The sequence below is a fragment of the Muntiacus reevesi genome, unplaced genomic scaffold (assembly GCF_963930625.1).
Source record: "Muntiacus reevesi unplaced genomic scaffold, mMunRee1.1 SCAFFOLD_91, whole genome shotgun sequence".
In the NCBI taxonomy this organism is placed as follows: Eukaryota; Metazoa; Chordata; class Mammalia; order Artiodactyla; family Cervidae; genus Muntiacus; species Muntiacus reevesi.
The window spans coordinates 301,370-318,993 of NW_027077922.1; the positions used below are offsets into that span (position 1 = coordinate 301,370).

Genomic DNA, 17,624 nt, shown 5'->3' on the forward strand with positions numbered 1-17,624 from the left:
CTCTGGCAACCAACACCTTCCCCGCCTTCTCAACTCTTCCTTTCAATTCTTCCAGTACACACCACACACATCCCAGTGTTGGATATGCATGTCACTCTCTCCCTCACCACACAGAGCCATTCCCTTACCCTCAACCTGGCTGTCACAGGGCAACTGTACTTCCCCTTCCCAACAGAAAACTACACAACTCATTGGGCCAGTCTCTGACAATGTCCTTACTCTCAGCCTCTTCAAACCTAACCTGTATTGACTACTCTAGTCCCAACTGCACTGGTCTTACAAACTCCACTCCCTCCTTCTGTTCCACTTGGGTTCTCTGGAACAGCACAAATAATTGCACCAATCCAGGAATCTTCATTCTCTGTGGGACCTATGCATATTCATGCCTCTCCTTAGACCCCCGTGGACCCTGCATCTTGGTCTTCCTGACCCCAGGCCTAACATTCCTCGAAGAGGGAGAGCTAGAACAAAGAGTTTACCCCCCAAGGGGAACTTTCCCACAGAAAAAGATGAGCTGTCATCGCCCCCCCCCCCTCCTGGTTGGGACTGGCATAGATAGCAGCAGCCCTAAGGCACCGGGATGGGAGGCATCTCGACCTCTGCCCATTTCTATTACAAGCTGTCCCAAGAACTTAATGAAGACATGGAGCAGGTAGTAGAGTCCTTCGTTTCAATCCCAAAACAAATTAACTCATTAGCTTCTGTGGCCCTACAAAATAGGCGAGCCCTGGACCTTCTCACTACAGAAAAGGGAGGGACCTGCCTTTTCCTAGGAGAGGACTGCTGCTATTTTGCTAATGAAACGGGGATAGTCCAGGGTCGAGTCAGAGAACTTAGAGACAGAATTGAATGCCGCAGAAAGAGTTAGAAAACCTTTACATTCCCCAAAACCTGTTCCCACAGATCCTCCCTTGGCTGCTCCCTTTCTGGGGCCATTAGTATTTATCATTCTATTCCTCTTATCTGGACCCTGTCTCTTTAATCTCTTTCAAAGGTTTCTCCAAGAACGGATTCGGGCCATCTCTTGAGATCAGGTCAAGACTGTTTTCTTCTTCTCGAGAGCCTCACCTCAAGCTCAGAAAAAAGGAGACTGTGGGCCCTAGGACGATCCTCCATTCCAGACCCAAAACCGTCGCACCATCCGGCAGGAAGTAGCCAGAGAGATAAGGCGCCCTTCTCCCCCCCCCCACCCTTTTTTTTTTTTTATGATTTCAGGGTCTGGAATGAAGGAGTCTTTTGGGCCTAGAAAAGAGAGCAACAGTCTCAAAGGCCCCTTGCTGAATCATCTAACTTTGGAGAAAACAAAGCATAATTTTAGTTCCATCCTGATGCTCCAGGCCAGTTGCATCTATCTGGGACTTATCACCCCCTGTCCGGAAACCTACCACCCCCTACACCCGCCCAGAAGACTTATCACCCTCTGCCCAACTATAGAGTGTCATTTCAACAAAAGAATACTTAAAATATCCCGCCTGATTGACGTTTCCCTTATTGCTTCCACAAACCTCCCTATAAGTATGAAGCCTCCCTGATCCCTCTCGGTGCTCAGCCTTGTCGTTAGGCTGACTGTCGCCCCTCCTTGCCTGAACAAAGGCAACCTACTTCTGTTGAGGTCGGCTCTCCTTTTCTGCCTGGCCGGAACTATGCCTTACAGATGTCACTGAGGGTGGTGCTTTCTGGAGATCTTTAGCGCAGCCATGGCCTGTATTGGAACGTCTTCCTCTTAGGGCTTTTGTTGTTTCCATTTTGAATGTCGGGGGCCCCCTTGGGTCGAATTTTCCGAGGAAAAAGTTTGTTGGATCCACCTGGGGAAATACAAGCATATCCTTTTCCCTGTAAGATTAGTTTCCCAGATTTCCATTGTTTCATTAACCCGTCTTGGTACCAAATGGGCAGGGGAAGAGACGTGTCCTTCAGTTCCTCGAAATGCCTTTCTGCCCTGGTTAAAATATTTCCCTGTGGCAGGTTTAAAAACTTTAAAATGAATAAAGCTGTATTAACAATAGTGATGGGTTGAGAAAATATCTTATGTTGGAATCTAGTAAAGTCTGCTCTGGATAAGGAAGACAGCAGTGTTCCTGTGTATTCCCCTTTCTTTAAGTTCTTTTTATTTGTAACTTTAGTGTGTGAGGTGCTCGTTCGACTATGTCTCGTGTCTGTGGATTATAAGGAACACTTATAATATGTTTAATAGAAAAAGATTGTAAAAATTGTTTAAAGTATCTAGAAATATAGGCAGGGCCAGTGTCTGTTTTAATAGAACTAGGAGTTTATGGTGGAGGTTTCTGTATCTAGTAAAACAAAAACTGAATATTTAGCACCAGAGACTCTATTAATCGGGTAAGGATATAAGCAAATAACTTGAATAAGAGCATATAATTTATTTTGTTGAGCAGAATGAAATTTAGTGTAAAAGACTTTGTATTTTTTAAGAGGCCAGAAAGAAAGAAGCTTTGGCATTTTTAGTCCCATAAGAATCACCTGGGCCACTTACTGGATTTCATTTTGTTATCTAGTGCCTAGCACAGTTTCTAGGACAGAGTTGGAAATTAATAAATGTGTACATTCCTGGTATTATAGTCTAAAACTTGCAACACTAATAGTTGCAAACTTAAATGACCCTAATGGTTGTAGAATTTTCTTGCATCTACAAAAGACAGTCCTAGCTGACTGGGCTTAGGAATTTTTCTTCATCTACTTGGGACTTCTTTCCTCCTATCCCTCACTGTCAGATCCCTTGTGCTACCTGACTGCATCTTTCCACAGTCTACACACCTAGTTTCTTCTTTGGCTCCAACGCAAAGTCAGAGGCTAGGAGTGAGAAGGTAATCCCCTGTGGCTACATCCCCACAGTAACACCCCCATAGGCCCCATCCTGCTCCTCACCTGAAAGCCCCTGCCATAGCTCCTGGGATGAAATGCCCCGGGTAGCCTTCCTACCTGAAGAAGGAAGAGGAACAAATACTGAGTCTAGATTTCACTTGGAAATTCAGATGATTAATGTGGGTCAGTCCTAGTCTACAGTTCATTGGAACACAGGGACATTTAGAGAAAACATTTGTGGGAGCTTAAAACTGGATTAGTTTTCCTGTTTGTTCATTATTTTTCTCATTATTATGAGTGTTAAAAAAAACCAAAAAAACCACCCAAACTTGAAATTTCACCAATGCTGGATTGTATTGAGGAGGGGAGAACTCACAAGTGCATACTCAATTTCACAGGAACCTGGGGAGTAAGGGAAGAGAATCAAGTGGGCTAGGGCCTGTGGGGAGAAACGTGCAGCTGGGGGCCGGCGGAGACCAAGTACACACAGCCTCCCAAAATGACGGTCTCAAGGGGACAGCACTCATTCTCAGCTGTTCAGGTTCTCTGCGTCTTAAGAAACTCACAACTTTGTCACTTTTAAGATAAATGATGAATGAAAATGGTAAGGGTGGCAGAGATGCAAAGCGGGGCCTGGAATGAAAGGTAACATAAACAGCACAGAAAGCAAGGGCACAGCTACACCAAGATGGAGACTCAGTGCGTGCTTCTTGCTTGTGGCATGACTACAGCTATCCAGGTTCACATGAGATGGCTCAGCATGATGCAACTTACAAATACCACATGTGCAAAATGAACCTAGAAACCAAAGAGAAACCATCACATGAAAAATGCGGGCCACAGAGGCAGGTTCTGTAAGGTTCAGAGTATGTGAGAATACATACTGAGAGTAATCCTTCCAAAATTAATGGAATGCTTTCTAACATAAATTAGAGAATAATGCTTTTTCCATTATTGACGAGTTTCAGAGATACCAAACACACTGCTTATCATGAAAATCCAGTAAAGTACGGATGACCATGAAGATAAATGAGAATCTTAATAATAATTCATTCCTGTGTCCATCAGAGGTGACTGAGTTCAAAAATAATTACAAAGCTCCACATCATCACATCTCAAAACGATTCAAATTACCCTCCCACCAACTGTCACCCAGAGTCTACCTTGACAATATTGGCAGGAGTGGCCCATTTATTTATTTATTTTCGCCCATCTCTGGCTAAGATTTTAAAAACCCAAGTTAGGCTATAAAAGGGTAGCAGTTTCTGTCACTTAGGACATTGTCTTCTCTTGAAACCAGTCACTTGCTACAAGGAAGAAACAGATGGTAATAGAAGTTAGTGACCTTATATCCTAATTCAACAATGACAAAAAATCTTCAGGATTCTTCTATGGCATTAAGAAACATTTTTATCTTACCGAGTTCATTCATTGCATGTCTATGCTCTTCATCAAATGAAAGTTTCATTAGAACACACACAGCAGGACAGATCTGATGTTCAACAGGAGCTGGCACTGAAAAATAAAGTTGACATAAACCATAATGCTTTGTTTTCTCAAAGTAGTGATGTTTATTATACCTAAAAAATACTGAGTTTGCAGATATACTTCTCATGCATGGTAGCTTAGTGAATCAACAAGTATTTGCTGAAGAGATGAATAACTACTATACACATGGAAAGGAAAATACAGGTAAAGGGCTTTCCTTGGTTCTGTAAAAATGTTTACCCCTCACCAGCCTTTCACCAAGTCTGCTGGACTAACTCCCATGTAGGTTTATGCTATAATTCAACTAATAACTTTAAAATTATACTGGTTATTTGAAATAATAAAAACATTTTGGTATAAAACTATTTATTTATAATTTATATTTTCAAAGCTGAAAGGCACATGGCTGTATAGAAATGTATAGAGAAACCTAGTGCAACTCTAGTAGAGAAAGTTTATTATATAGACACCAGATAGTAAATAAAAATTTAAAGGAAAAGTGTCTAAGAAAATGTACTTACACATTTAGTGCTATACATAAAGTTTCAAAACTGTTACTTGAAATAAAAATTGAAAAACCAAGTCTATTTTTCAGAAGTAATAGTATTTATTCTATTTAACTTGTCTGAGAACAGGTATTAAGAGCACACAATACAAGTCATTACATAATTGTGGACAGCCAAAGAAAACAATCCAGAAAGATAATGTTCTCCCAGTAAAGCAACTTATTAATTCTCCCTAGCCCTAGGACAAACAGAAAGGACATTTCTGCTATATTCTTACTGTTGAAAATTTTTTAATTTTAAATAAATTCACCTTTATACCTAACCCTAAGAGAAATCTACTAAATCTTTATAGATCAAGTTCTCATCATCAGTCTTTCTCCTGCTCCCCCAATCAAGATACTGACTCGATAGTCCTTTGCTGTGTGTATGTCTATGTGTGGGTTCTTACCAGGTGAAAGGAGGTCTTACCTTATATACTTACTGCTTTTGGTTCTTCCCATAGGAATGAAGTAACTTATCTCCTCAAGGGTCCCAACTCCCATGATCCCTGCTCCTGGGGGAGAGGGTTTCTCCCTGAGAAAAGAGCTGGGTGGCTGATCACCCCAGCAGCTGGGGCCCCAAGGCCTGAAGACAGGCAGTGAAGTGGGAAGGACACTGGGCTGAGGGTCAGGGGGTCTGGCCTCTGGCCCTGGATCCCCCACCCACTACCTGTGAAGCCACAGGCAAGTCTTTTGGCCTCTCTGAACCTCAGTCTCTTCATCTGTAAAATGAAGATGATAATATCTTCTCTTCCTACTTCACAAGGCTGTTCTAAGGATCAAATAACAGATATAACACAGCTCTGCATCCACTGAGTAAAGCGATATGCAAATATAAGAGAATGGCTTGGTCACTCACAGCTGAAGGAACTTACGTAAAGTCACTTTCCTGAGCTTAATCTCAAGAGAAGGAGAACATAATCGCTCAAGTTCTTTCTAGATCAACTATGCTATGACTGTTTAAGTCTACTTTGATTTTCTGTTATTTTCTGGTTGTACTGTAGTGCACACAACATTTCCCTTTGCTAACTTTTTTTCCTAGGGAAATAGAGAAATTAAGCTTTAAACTATGTGAGCGGTGCAGGTGGCTAATATGAATTTCCCACTCTGATTCATAAAGACACCGTCCTAATTAAAAAACTTTTCATTTCAAAAACTTTTACATTTGCTTTGTCACATGCACCATATGGAACATACTTGGATTTTTGTCCTGGTCCATGCCTTGTTCATGGGCTTCTTGCCACTCCCAACAGGTTTCACAGTAAGCTCGTATCTGTTCCAAAAGATGAAGGACTCGGATTTCACGCCTGCCTCTCTTGTCATCAGGCTGTGAGTGAATGATGTTGTGGAGTGCTGCACTGGCCCTGGCCAGAGCCTCTTTACCGCCCCAGGAATTGCTCAACAACACAGAGTCTTTGTCATTGCCGTGTAAAAGCTGGATGAGGAGAGGAAGACATCCAGACTGTCGCATGGATATACAGCTGTCTTGGGAGCTAGACATAGCTAGCAAAGTTCACGACATATCATCCTTATCATGAGTACCAAGCATTGACAACAATGAATACACCATTTCCACCTGTGGGCCAAATGAGTTTAGAAACAAAATTATGACTTTAATAGCCAAAAGCCAACACCAATGAAGTGATGAATGGGATATTAGCTGTAACTCAAACAAAAACAGAAACAAAAACAAAAATCTCTTTCCAGGATGAAGTAATGAGCGTTATTTCAAAATCCATATTGCTATAATCATTATCACCATCTTCTTTATGAGTAAATATTAGTAGTGGTAGTATATAGTCATAAGGAGACAGTAGGTTCTTGCATACCTAAACTGCTATTATCTGGATCAGTGGGTGAAAATCTGTTATCATAATGAAAGACAATCAACTGATTTTTCTCTTTCTCACATCTCCCCCACCCACCACACACACACACACCTACCAACACATACAGAGCAAGAAATGTGGTTTATCTAAAATTCTTTACACAATTAAAAATTTTACTTTTTAAAATCTACAACCATAATCAGTAAAATGTTTTTTAGCAATTACTATTTACTAAGTACTGGTTCTAAGCAATTGCTAACCATCACCAGATTATAATATTGTTAAAATTATGATATCTCCCTTATACATGTAAAAGTATTTTCTCATAAAGGGATCATATAGGGATGATCCCTGATCATATAGAGATACAAAGTCAATATTCTTATTTAATTTTTTTTAAGCAGCTGGTAAGCATCATTACTCCCTTCCTGTAAATTCCAAGAATTTACTCAGAAGCAGATCAGAAACAGGAAATAGCACCCAGTCATCCTGTCCTGTGATCAACCGCATTTTTTAAAAGCAAGAGCTACTGTGTGAAAGTTGAGGCTATTATAGAAATGCATCATATCTATAAATTAGTGGTTCCAAACCAGGGGCAACTTTAGCCACCTTGAGACTCTTCTGGTAATGTCCTACTATTTGCAAGTGAGCTGTGTGACACAAGCAGGTTACCAGAGTTCTCTGAGGTCCAGCTGTCTCAGCTGCCAAACAGAGTAATTTACCTAATAGGGTTTTCTTTGTGAAGATTAACTAAAGTCACACATGTATACAGGACAGTAGCTGGCATTCAAAAATGTAGTAAGGTCTTAATATTATCATGCAAAAATCACTCCAAAAGGAAATGGTATTCAAGCTGCCAGTTTTCAAGCAATAGTACTCTTATATATTAAAGGTTTTCTTTACAGTAAAAACTACTCGTGTTGGACAGACTGGGGTGGAATTCTAATTTAATTACCATCTTTTTGGCTTTAGTATTCTCACTTAAAAGAGGGGCAAGAATAACACATTCAAAGGGTTTTGGAAAAGATCAGAGATAGTTTACATACAAGTCTTAGCAGTTACTGGCATATTAGTGATCCCAAGTAGTAACTATTGTGAGTTACTAAAAGGATTAAGTTTTATATTAATAATATCACTGCTACTCTAAAATTCATTTCTTATATCGACATTAGTTATGTAATGCTTTTCCTCAGAGCCATTATATTACTAAAGTAAAGAAAGAGTATGTAGAATATGCTATGAAAACAAGGAAGTATTTAGATGTAATGGAAAATATACCGTTTAAAAAATAGTCCCCATGCTCCAAATGTAGTGCTTCAAAGGAGGCAGACACAGACTGCATGGGCAGGCGCGAGGGCCCTGGGTCAGAAAACGCTCTGTAAAGAAGGAAAGCCCAAGAAGAGCTCTGCAGGCTGGCGAGGACCCTGAGGGTCACTGTGCAGCAGGGTGGGAAGTGGAGGGCTGCACCACTGCAGCCAGGGCAGCCAGGCAGAAAGTCACGGGGAGGGGAGAGCTCAGGGGGGCGAGCCAGCTGTGGGCTGCACCTCAGGATGCTTGCAGAGACCTGGCTGTCATTTCTTTAAGAGACTGCGATGATGGAAACAAAAGAATACTTAAGCCAAAATTAAAAGAAGCATGAAGAATGTTTTAGTAGAGCACTCAGAGTTCTAGCGACAAGACTCTATAATCCGTTACCTTGGTTCCCAGATGACTGGTCAGCCTTCAAGGAGCTTAATGTGTGCTACTAGAGCTCAAAACACTGGCTGTTTCATGATCTATTCGTGTACTTGACCCCTAGAAATTAAGCAAATTATAGACAGTATAATTTAGATTATAGATAAATATAGCTAGCTTCATGCTAAGATACTCCAAATGAACTGTCTTTAGGGTAAATAGCTAAATATACCATTAAAGTGTGAACATTTATAACTGCTCAAAATGAGTATTTTTATCTATAAACTTGAGTAGAATTTAGAGAAAGACTGAAGGAGGAAAAAAAAAAACTGTTGTAAAAGACAAAGTACAATGTAGAAGAAACCAAACACTGAAGACATTCTAAGAGTAATATTCTTTCCCAAATCAAAAGGCATGAAACCATATTCAGCTAAATATACACTGGCTGGAAGAAAGCCCCATTGAGTGATGAAATGCTTCCCAAGGCCCACTAGACTTCACACTCCAGGATGTCTGGCTCTAGGTGAGTGACCACACCATCGTGGTCATCTGGGTCATGAAGGTCTTTTTTGTGCACTTCTTCTGTGTATTCTTGCCACCTCTTCTTAGCATCTTCTGCTTGTTATGTCCATACCATTTCTGTCCTTTCTTGGTGCAATGCTAGTCTGTAGGAATGTAAGTGAGTAAGACACCCCCACCCTCGCTGCATATGGAGCCTGGACAGGTTGCTCAACATGTAAACACACAGTGCCGTGACGAGCGCAGGTGTGCAGACAGGAGTGGCGGGCACTCAGCTCAGGATTGTAGAGTAAAGGGCTGTCTGACTGTGAACGACAGAGAGGTGTCTCCTTAAAAAAGAGGAGGGTCAGCCACACAGCAGCCCAGATGAGGCAGAGGCCCTAAGCACAGGTCACAAAGAATGTGTACGTGTGTGTGTGCCTGTGAGAGAGAGAGAGAGAGAGAGAGAGAGAGAGAGAGAGAGAGAGAGAGAGAGAGAGAGACAGAGAAACTGACTCACTTGGAGATTAAGAGCTTCTTCTGATTGCAATAAGGAGGATGGAGTTGAGGGACCAAGACTCAAGATAAAGAGAGCAGGTGGGAGACTTTTAAGGAAATTTTGGCAAAGGGCTGCTTTTGATCTACAGGAGGAAATGAATGACTCCTTATGCTGAAGCAAGCATACTGTCTTTAAGGATATCTAAATACTTTGTTTCTGGTGGTGAGGATGTAACACAACCCGTAAGGAGCCTTGTCTTCTAGAATTCACCACCTTGTGAACTACTCCTGTGGTTAAGTGTAGGCCAGATTTTGTGTAAGGCTTTTAGCGAACAGACTGCTATAGATATGATGAGAAGTCACTTTCAAGATAAGTTTACAAAAACTGTGGCTTCCATCCTGGACACCCTCTCTTGTTCTTCTCTGAGGGATTGCCAGATACTACACTATGAACTGCTCTTTGCAGAGGCCTTGGTGGCAAGAAATGATACCACTGGCCGACAGCCTGGACATCTCAGGCCTGCTAACAGTCATATGGTGAGTTTAGAAGCAGATCCTCCCCTCATCAAATCTTGAAATGACTGTGGCCCCAGCCAACATGGCGACTGCAGCCTATGAGAGACCCTGAACCAGAGGCACTCAGCTAAGCTGCACCAGGATTCCTGACCTACAAAGACAATAAATGGTTGCTGATTTAAGCTGCTAAATTTGTCAGGCAGCAATAGATAACTAACATATTGTTTGAAACAGAAGAGAAACAAGAGGTTACATTACAAAGCAAGGAAAAACCCATGTCTACGATGAAACATGTTCTGACATTCATTTCAGTGTAGACATCAATCACCTTTAAGCTTCAGACTTAGTATCTTTCTATATAGATTCTTGATTTTGGGACACTCTCCACTCTGCTCTCCCAAACTCTCTAGCTAGAAACCTAGATGGATTTATTATAAGGAGATTCCAAGAGAACATTCCCATACCCATACTACCTATAAGCCAGAACTTGAGTCTTGAGAATCTTTCCTGGGCCTTTTTATTATGATTAAGTCTGCACCAACATCCTTCAGAGGGACCAGAGAAGCAGTAACCTGTAAGAAATGGTTATCGTTGTTCGGTCGCTAAGCCAAGTCTGACTCTCTGTGACCCCATGGACTGCAGCATGCCAAGCTGTCCTTCACTATCTCCTGGAGTTTACTCAAACTCATGTCCTTTGAGTTGGTGATGCCATCCAACAATCTCATCCTCCTTTGCCCCCTTCTCCTCTTGTGCTCAATCTTTCCCAGCATCAGGGTCTTTTTCAATGACTTGCCTCTTTGCATCAGGTGGCCAAAGTATTGGAGCTTCTGGATCAGTTCTTCCAATGAATATTCAGGGTTGATTTCATTTACTATTGACTGGTTTGATCTCCCTGTAGTCCATGGGACTCTCAAGAGTCCTCTCCAACACCACAGTTCAAAAGCATCAATTCTTCACTGCTCAGCCTTCTTTACAGTCCAAATCTCTCATCCGTATATGACTACTAGAAAAACCATAGCTTTGACTATATGAACCTTTGTCAGCAAAGTGACGCCTCTGCTTTTTAATATGCTGTCTAGGTTGGTCATAGCTTTTCACCCAAGGAGCAAGTGTCTTTTAATTTCATGGCTGCAGTCACCATTCGCAGTGATTTTGGAACCCAAGAAAATAACATCTGCCACTGTTCCCACTTTTCCCATCGACTTGCCATGAAATGATAAGACAGGATGCCATGATCTTCATTCTTTGAATGTTGAATATTAAGCCAGCCTTTTCACTCTCCTCTTTCACCTTCATCAAGCGGTTCTTTAGTTCCTCTTCACTTTCAGCCATTAGAGTGGTATCATCTGCATATCTGAGGTTGCTGATATTCCTTCCAACAATCCTGATTCCAGCTTGTGAGTCTCCTAGCCTGGCATTTCTCATGATGTACTCTGCATATAAGTTAAATAAGCAGGGTGACAATATACAGCCTTGATGTACTCCTTTCTAGATTTTTAACCAGTCTGTTGTTTCATGTCTGGTTCTAACTGTTGCTTCTGACCTGCATCTCCTTTTCAACACACATTAGAATCAAGCACTTCTCTATCTTCTGGTCCTCCTTTATCCACCTTTCAATATCCACTGCCATCAGAGGCACTCAAATGTGTGCCGAGGGGCCCAAGAAGGACTATGCCTGGCAGTTCAATCAGTACAGCTGGGACACAGTCAATTTCAACTACACTTGCTGGGTACAAATCCCTCTTCTATTATCTACTTGCTCACTTTAGGAAGGGACTCAAAAAACAGTATTTTTCTGAGAAAACAAAACAAAACAAAGTGACTCTAAGAAGTTCACCATAAAGGTAGCAACAGTCTCCAACTCTCTGTGAAACTGTGTAAGAGGGAGAAGAAGCAAAAGAAGCAAGCACCCTCCTCACCTTGCCTTTTTTCATACAGATGGTACACGGAAGTGGCCCAACAGTAGATGAGAAGTTTCTCTTTATTAAAGTACTACAGCTAATTCTACAACCCTTAGTGAATTAATAAAGGTAGACATTAAGTATAAATGCTGTGAATATCACAAAAAGATGTTATGTGCTTTCTGGTGGAAGACCACTATGCTACCTATGAAAGTCTCAGGCATAGAATGAGGGCCTGAGACCAAATCTGATCACATTGCTAGACCCAATACCAATTTACAGGGAATACAGAAGACAGAGAGATAGGTCAAACTTCACCATGCAGATGTTCCTAGCAAAATTCAGACTATGGAAAACTTGAGAAGACAAATAACTTTGGTTATTCAATAAATATACAGCAAAAATCTAAGAGACAAAGAAGAAATCTATAGATTAAAAGAAATTTCAAAGACACACTAACCAATCTCTGTGCATGAACTTTATCTGGCCCTTGTGTCAAATAAATTTAAAAATTATGACATTTACGAAGCAACTGCAAATTTGAAATCTGATGCTACCGAGGAACTACTGTTAGTTTCTTTGGGAGTGTAATAATGGCATAATAGTTATGTATTCTAGGTGTCCTCTGGCTGCAGGACTGCTTTAGCAATTCTGGGCCTTTTGTAGTTCCATAGAAATTTTAGTATTATTTGTTCTAGTTCTGTGAAAAATGTCATAGGCATCTTGACAGGAATTGCATTAAATCTGCAGAGTGCTTTGGGACTTCGGACAATACTACCAAGCTACAGTAATCAAAACAGCATGGCATTTGTACAGAAACATGACAGATAGACACACAGACCAAAAGAACAGGATAGAGAACCCAGAAGTAAACCCACATACCTACAGTCAGTTAATCCTTGACAAAGGAGATAAGAACACACAACGGAGAAGAGACGGTCTTTTCAGCCAGTGACACTAGGAAAGCTGGACAGCTACATGTAAATCAGTGAAGTCAGCACACACCCTCACACCATAAACAAACAAGCCCCCAAAATCCCTCAAATTGTTTTAAAGACATAAGTATAAGACATGATACCATAAAACTTCTGGAAGAAAACATAGGCAAAATAGTCTCATAGTCTCAAATTATAGCAATATTTTCTTAGATCAGTCTCCCAAGGGAAAACAAATAAAAGCAAAAATAAATAAACGGGACCTAGTCAAACTTAAAAGATTTTTTTCCAGTAAAGAAAACTATCAACAAAACAGAAACACAGCCTACAGACTGGGAGAAAATATTTGATTGACAGTCAATATCCAAAATGTACAAACAGCTCATACAACTCAGTATCAAAAAAATAAAAATAAAAAATAAAAGCAACAAAAATCAAAGGATGGACAGAAGACCTAAACAGACATTCCTTCAAAAGGCATACAGATAGCCAACAAATCATGAAAAGATGCTCAACATCACTGATTACTGAGAAATTCAAATTAAAAATGGCCACCATCAAAGCAAAAAGTCTGGAGAGCATGTGGAGAAAAGGAAATCCTTCTACACTGTTAGTGGGAATATAAATTGGTACAGCCACAATGAAAACCGGTATGGAGGTTTCTTAAAAAACTAAAAATAGAGTTACCACATGATCCAGCAATCTCACTCCTGGGCATAAATCCAAAAAAGATGAAAACTCTAATCTGAAAAGATAAATGCACCCAAATGTTCACAGCAACACTATTTATATTAACCAAGACCTGGAAAGAACCCAAGTACCCATCAACAGATGATGGTTTTAAGAAGATACAATGGTTTAAGAAGTCACAAAAAAGAATGAAATACTGCCACTTGCAGCACCATGGATGGAGCTAGAGAATGCCATACTAAGTGAGGGAGTCAGACAAAGACAGACATTATATGAGATCACTTATATGTACAGTCTAAAAAATAATACAAATATATCTACACACAAAACAGAAATAGACTCACAGACACAGAAAACAAACTTACGGTTACCACAGATGACAGAGAAGGACAAATTAAAGGTATGGGATCAACAGATATAAATAATCCAAAAAATATGTATATGTTACTGAATCACTTTGCTGTAGAGCTAAAACTAACACAATAATGTAAATCAACTGTATTTTCAATTTAAAAGAAAGTATTCTTAGACACAGAAAACAAACTTATAGTTATTAAAGGGGAAATGGGAGGAGGGATAAATTAGGAGTATGGGATTAACAGATACATACACTTTGATATATATAAAATAAACAAGGATTTACTTTATAGTATGTGCATGTGTGCATGCTAAGTCGCTTCAGTCACATCCAACTCTTTGTGACCCTATGGACCATAGCCCGCCAGGCTCCTCTGTCCGTGGGATTCTCTAGGCAACAACACTGAAGTGGGTTGCCATGCCCTCGAGATCTACCCAACCCAGGGATCAAACCCGCAGCTCTTTTGTCTCCTGCACTGGCAGGCAAGTTCTTTACCACTAGCACCACCTGGGAAGCCCTAGGGAATTTTATTCAATATCTTGTAATAACCTAAAATGGAAAAGAATTGGAAAAATACAATATAACTGAATCACTTTGCTGTATACCTGAAACTAACAATGTTAGGAATCAACTACATTTCAATTAAAAAAATGTTATATTCTGTAAATACACAGTGAAGTATTTAATATTTAAGCAAAAAATGATGATGTCTGGGATCTTTTCCAAAAATAAAATCAGAGGACAAAGTATATAGGGTACCTGCAGATTACTCTATTACTCTGTTTGCCTCTGTATATATTTGAAATTTTCCATAATAACAGGCTTAAAAACATATTATTGGCAGTGGAAAAGGTTCTCCTACCATTTCATCTCTTTCCCAGTCTTGTTTGAACTTCATCACTACTTACTGGTTGTCTCACTAGAGATCTGGTTCTAAACATTAAATGGAAAAGCTGAGATCGATTCATAAATGAATTACACATAAAGTTATATACTAAGCAAGTAGGGATCTAGCCCATATAATTTATTTCTAGCTTTCTCTTTTCATTTAACATTCAAGGGAGATTAATCACAGATCAAAAATCCCTCTTTCTAGAAGGGATGTTAGTTATCCCTTCCAACCTACATATATTCATTGCTATTATCTACTATTTATTTATCAGGGACTGTGGGGATATAAAAATGAATAAAACTGGAAAGAATCTTTGTCTTTCTGGAGCTTACAATTTAGTAGGGAGAACAGAAATAACCACATAAATAAATATAAAACTGCAAATGTGGTCTTCAAGGTGAGAAGAACAAGCGAGGACAGCCTGTAATGGGATGTGAACAGTTCAAGCCTCTTGAGAGAAATCACGCTAAAGTTCAGACACACACAAACTGCTGTTAACTGAGTGAAGTGGGATGAGAAGGCACAAGAGGGAATGGGCAGATGGTGTGCAGGCTGCAGCAGAGGAAGCCGTCAAGGGGAAGTCCTGAAGGGCCAGCGTGGCAGGCGTGCTGAGAGCAAAGGGTGACAGACAGCTGGCAAGTTTAGGCAGGAGCCAGGTTATACAGGTCGTAGTAAGGCTTGTCTTTTTCTGAGAATCAATGGATGCCAACAAAGGATTTTACCAAGAGGGTGATTTACTCGTGAAAGATCATTCTGGCAGAGTGGCTGTGGGCAGGAAACCAGGTGAGGTACAATGAACTTCCTTCCCCAAGGGCACTAGGGCAGGAGCTTGATGGATCATATTACTGTGATTCTGAGAAAGTCAAAGAGATTATTTTCAGTTTTGTTAGTGTCAACTGTTTTGTCTCTGGAGCAAATAACAAAAGAAATGAACAAACCCCAAGAGTCTGACAGGTAAAGGGATTTTGGCATAACTGGATCACAGTCTCACAGACACACCTCTTATCTACATTAAGATCTGGAAGTAGCTGTAGCGTCATTAATGTGATTTTGGTTTTTGTCTTGTAAGTTTGTTATGATTTTATCGCACACTAAAGTCTTACATTTTTAAATGAAGCCTATGGTTCTTTTATGGTTTCCTACTCACTTCATGATTATAAAAACTCTATGCTCATTTCCTTAACTTTTAATATTTCTAACAGTTTTCATTTGGGGGACTTCCCTGGTGATTCAGTGATTAAGAATCTGCCTTCTAATGCAGGGGATGCGAGTTTGACCCCTGGTCTGGGAACTAAGATCCCACATACTGCAAGGCAACTAAGTCCGAGGGCCACGACTTCTGGGCCTGCACGGCGTAACAGAAGATCCCGCATGCCGCAGGGAAGAAGATCTCACATGCCACGACTAAGACACAACATAGGTAAATAAGTAAACTGTTTTTTAAAGTTTTCATCTTTGACATTAAATCTAATATATTCAGAGTTAAATTCTGATATAAGAAATGAGATAAGAATTCAATTAAAAAAATAAATATTGAGCTTATTGGCTAGGTGAGGCTTTAAAGGATATAATAATTGAAATATGACCCCAAAGTATTAATAGTGGGTCTTAATCCTAAAGCAAAAAAAAAAGATTTTTGTCAAGAAGACAGAACTTCTTTCTACATATGTGTAGGAACACATGATAATCCCAGAGAACTCCCTAAGTAGTAGACAAAGAACCCAAATGTACTATTGGAATATAATTTTTTTTGCCCTAATTTACCATCTGTAGAGTATTATCCAGTACAATGTGGACCAGTAATATTAAAATGAAGTATATTTTTGTTTAAATGTGGTAAATTTAAATATTTAAATTAAGTATGAGACATTTTAAGCTTTAAATTTTAATGAACTAATAGAACAAATAAATAGTATCATTAAAAGTAATCTATAGGCACTAAAGGAATATTTTATATCAACAGTAAGAAAATTTCCTTAAAATCAACTTAGTTGAAACTGTATTTTAAAAAATCATTCATTTAAAACATAAAATATTGCTTGAAAAAATGTGGAGAATACAGAACACTCCAAAGAAAAATACTCATTAGGATACATTCCAATCAAACTCTAATAGAAAACTGATGGCAGCACAACAAGATAATGTTCTACATTTTAAAAAATTGTCTTCCATAATTTTGCTAAAGATGATAATAGTAAATATGACTAGGGTATTTATTTACTTTTATTTTAATGGGCATTAGAATTGTTTATTTAAATGCTAGGTTTCTATAATCCTGGAATACAACTGAAGATGAAAATATTAACTCTTTATGATTTTTTTAAAAAACACAAAAATATCTTAGAATGCCACAGAGAAAGAGCAAATCTATTCAATGCAAGCAGTAATAACTAGGTCAAATCACATATGACCAAAATGCAGCTTAGTATTTATTTTTCAAAGAAACTCCACTCACATTAATCATTTTAGGCTAAAACAGAGACACATACTTTAGAGCTATAAAATATACTTGGAAATTTGAAAGCTTCATAGTTAAATATAATAAAGAAAAATGACATAGCATTTTAGTACTGAATTCTTCTGGAGATATCCATTTAGGAAGGAAACAGGTCATGTGAGAATCATCTCACTCAGTATTTCTTTTAAAATATTTACATAGTTAACTAGAAAAGAAATTAATAAAATAATCTATTTACCTGACCGCTACCCACAGTTGCCATGTTGATTTCTGCCACTCCTTGACCTTCATTCTGCCGTTCGGCTTCATGTGAGCCAGCTTCATGCTTGCTCTGAGATGACCTCTGTTAATATGGAGTTAACATCAATACATACAAAAACGGTGCATGCTTTCTCAGCCCACAGCTTTCCTTCTTTCTTGCTCTAAAGCTCTGAAGGCCTCAATGACACAGGTTCACAAAAGCACGGAGCTGCACTCCATAGCCTCCAGCGGGCTGTCAGCTGCCTGTCTCGGTCACAGC

General features: G+C 39.5%; 1 long non-coding RNA gene across 1 annotated transcript; it reads right to left on the reverse strand.

Annotated features, from left to right (window-relative positions):
- Window positions 1–6,335: 6,335 nt before the first annotated feature.
- On the reverse strand, window positions 6,336–17,624 carry LOC136155241 (uncharacterized). The gene is made up of 4 exons (XR_010660740.1): window positions 17,343–17,624; window positions 15,369–15,499; window positions 8,380–8,478; window positions 6,336–6,431 (listed from the first exon to the last, which is right to left on the reverse strand). It is a non-coding gene; the product is annotated as an uncharacterized lncRNA (long non-coding RNA).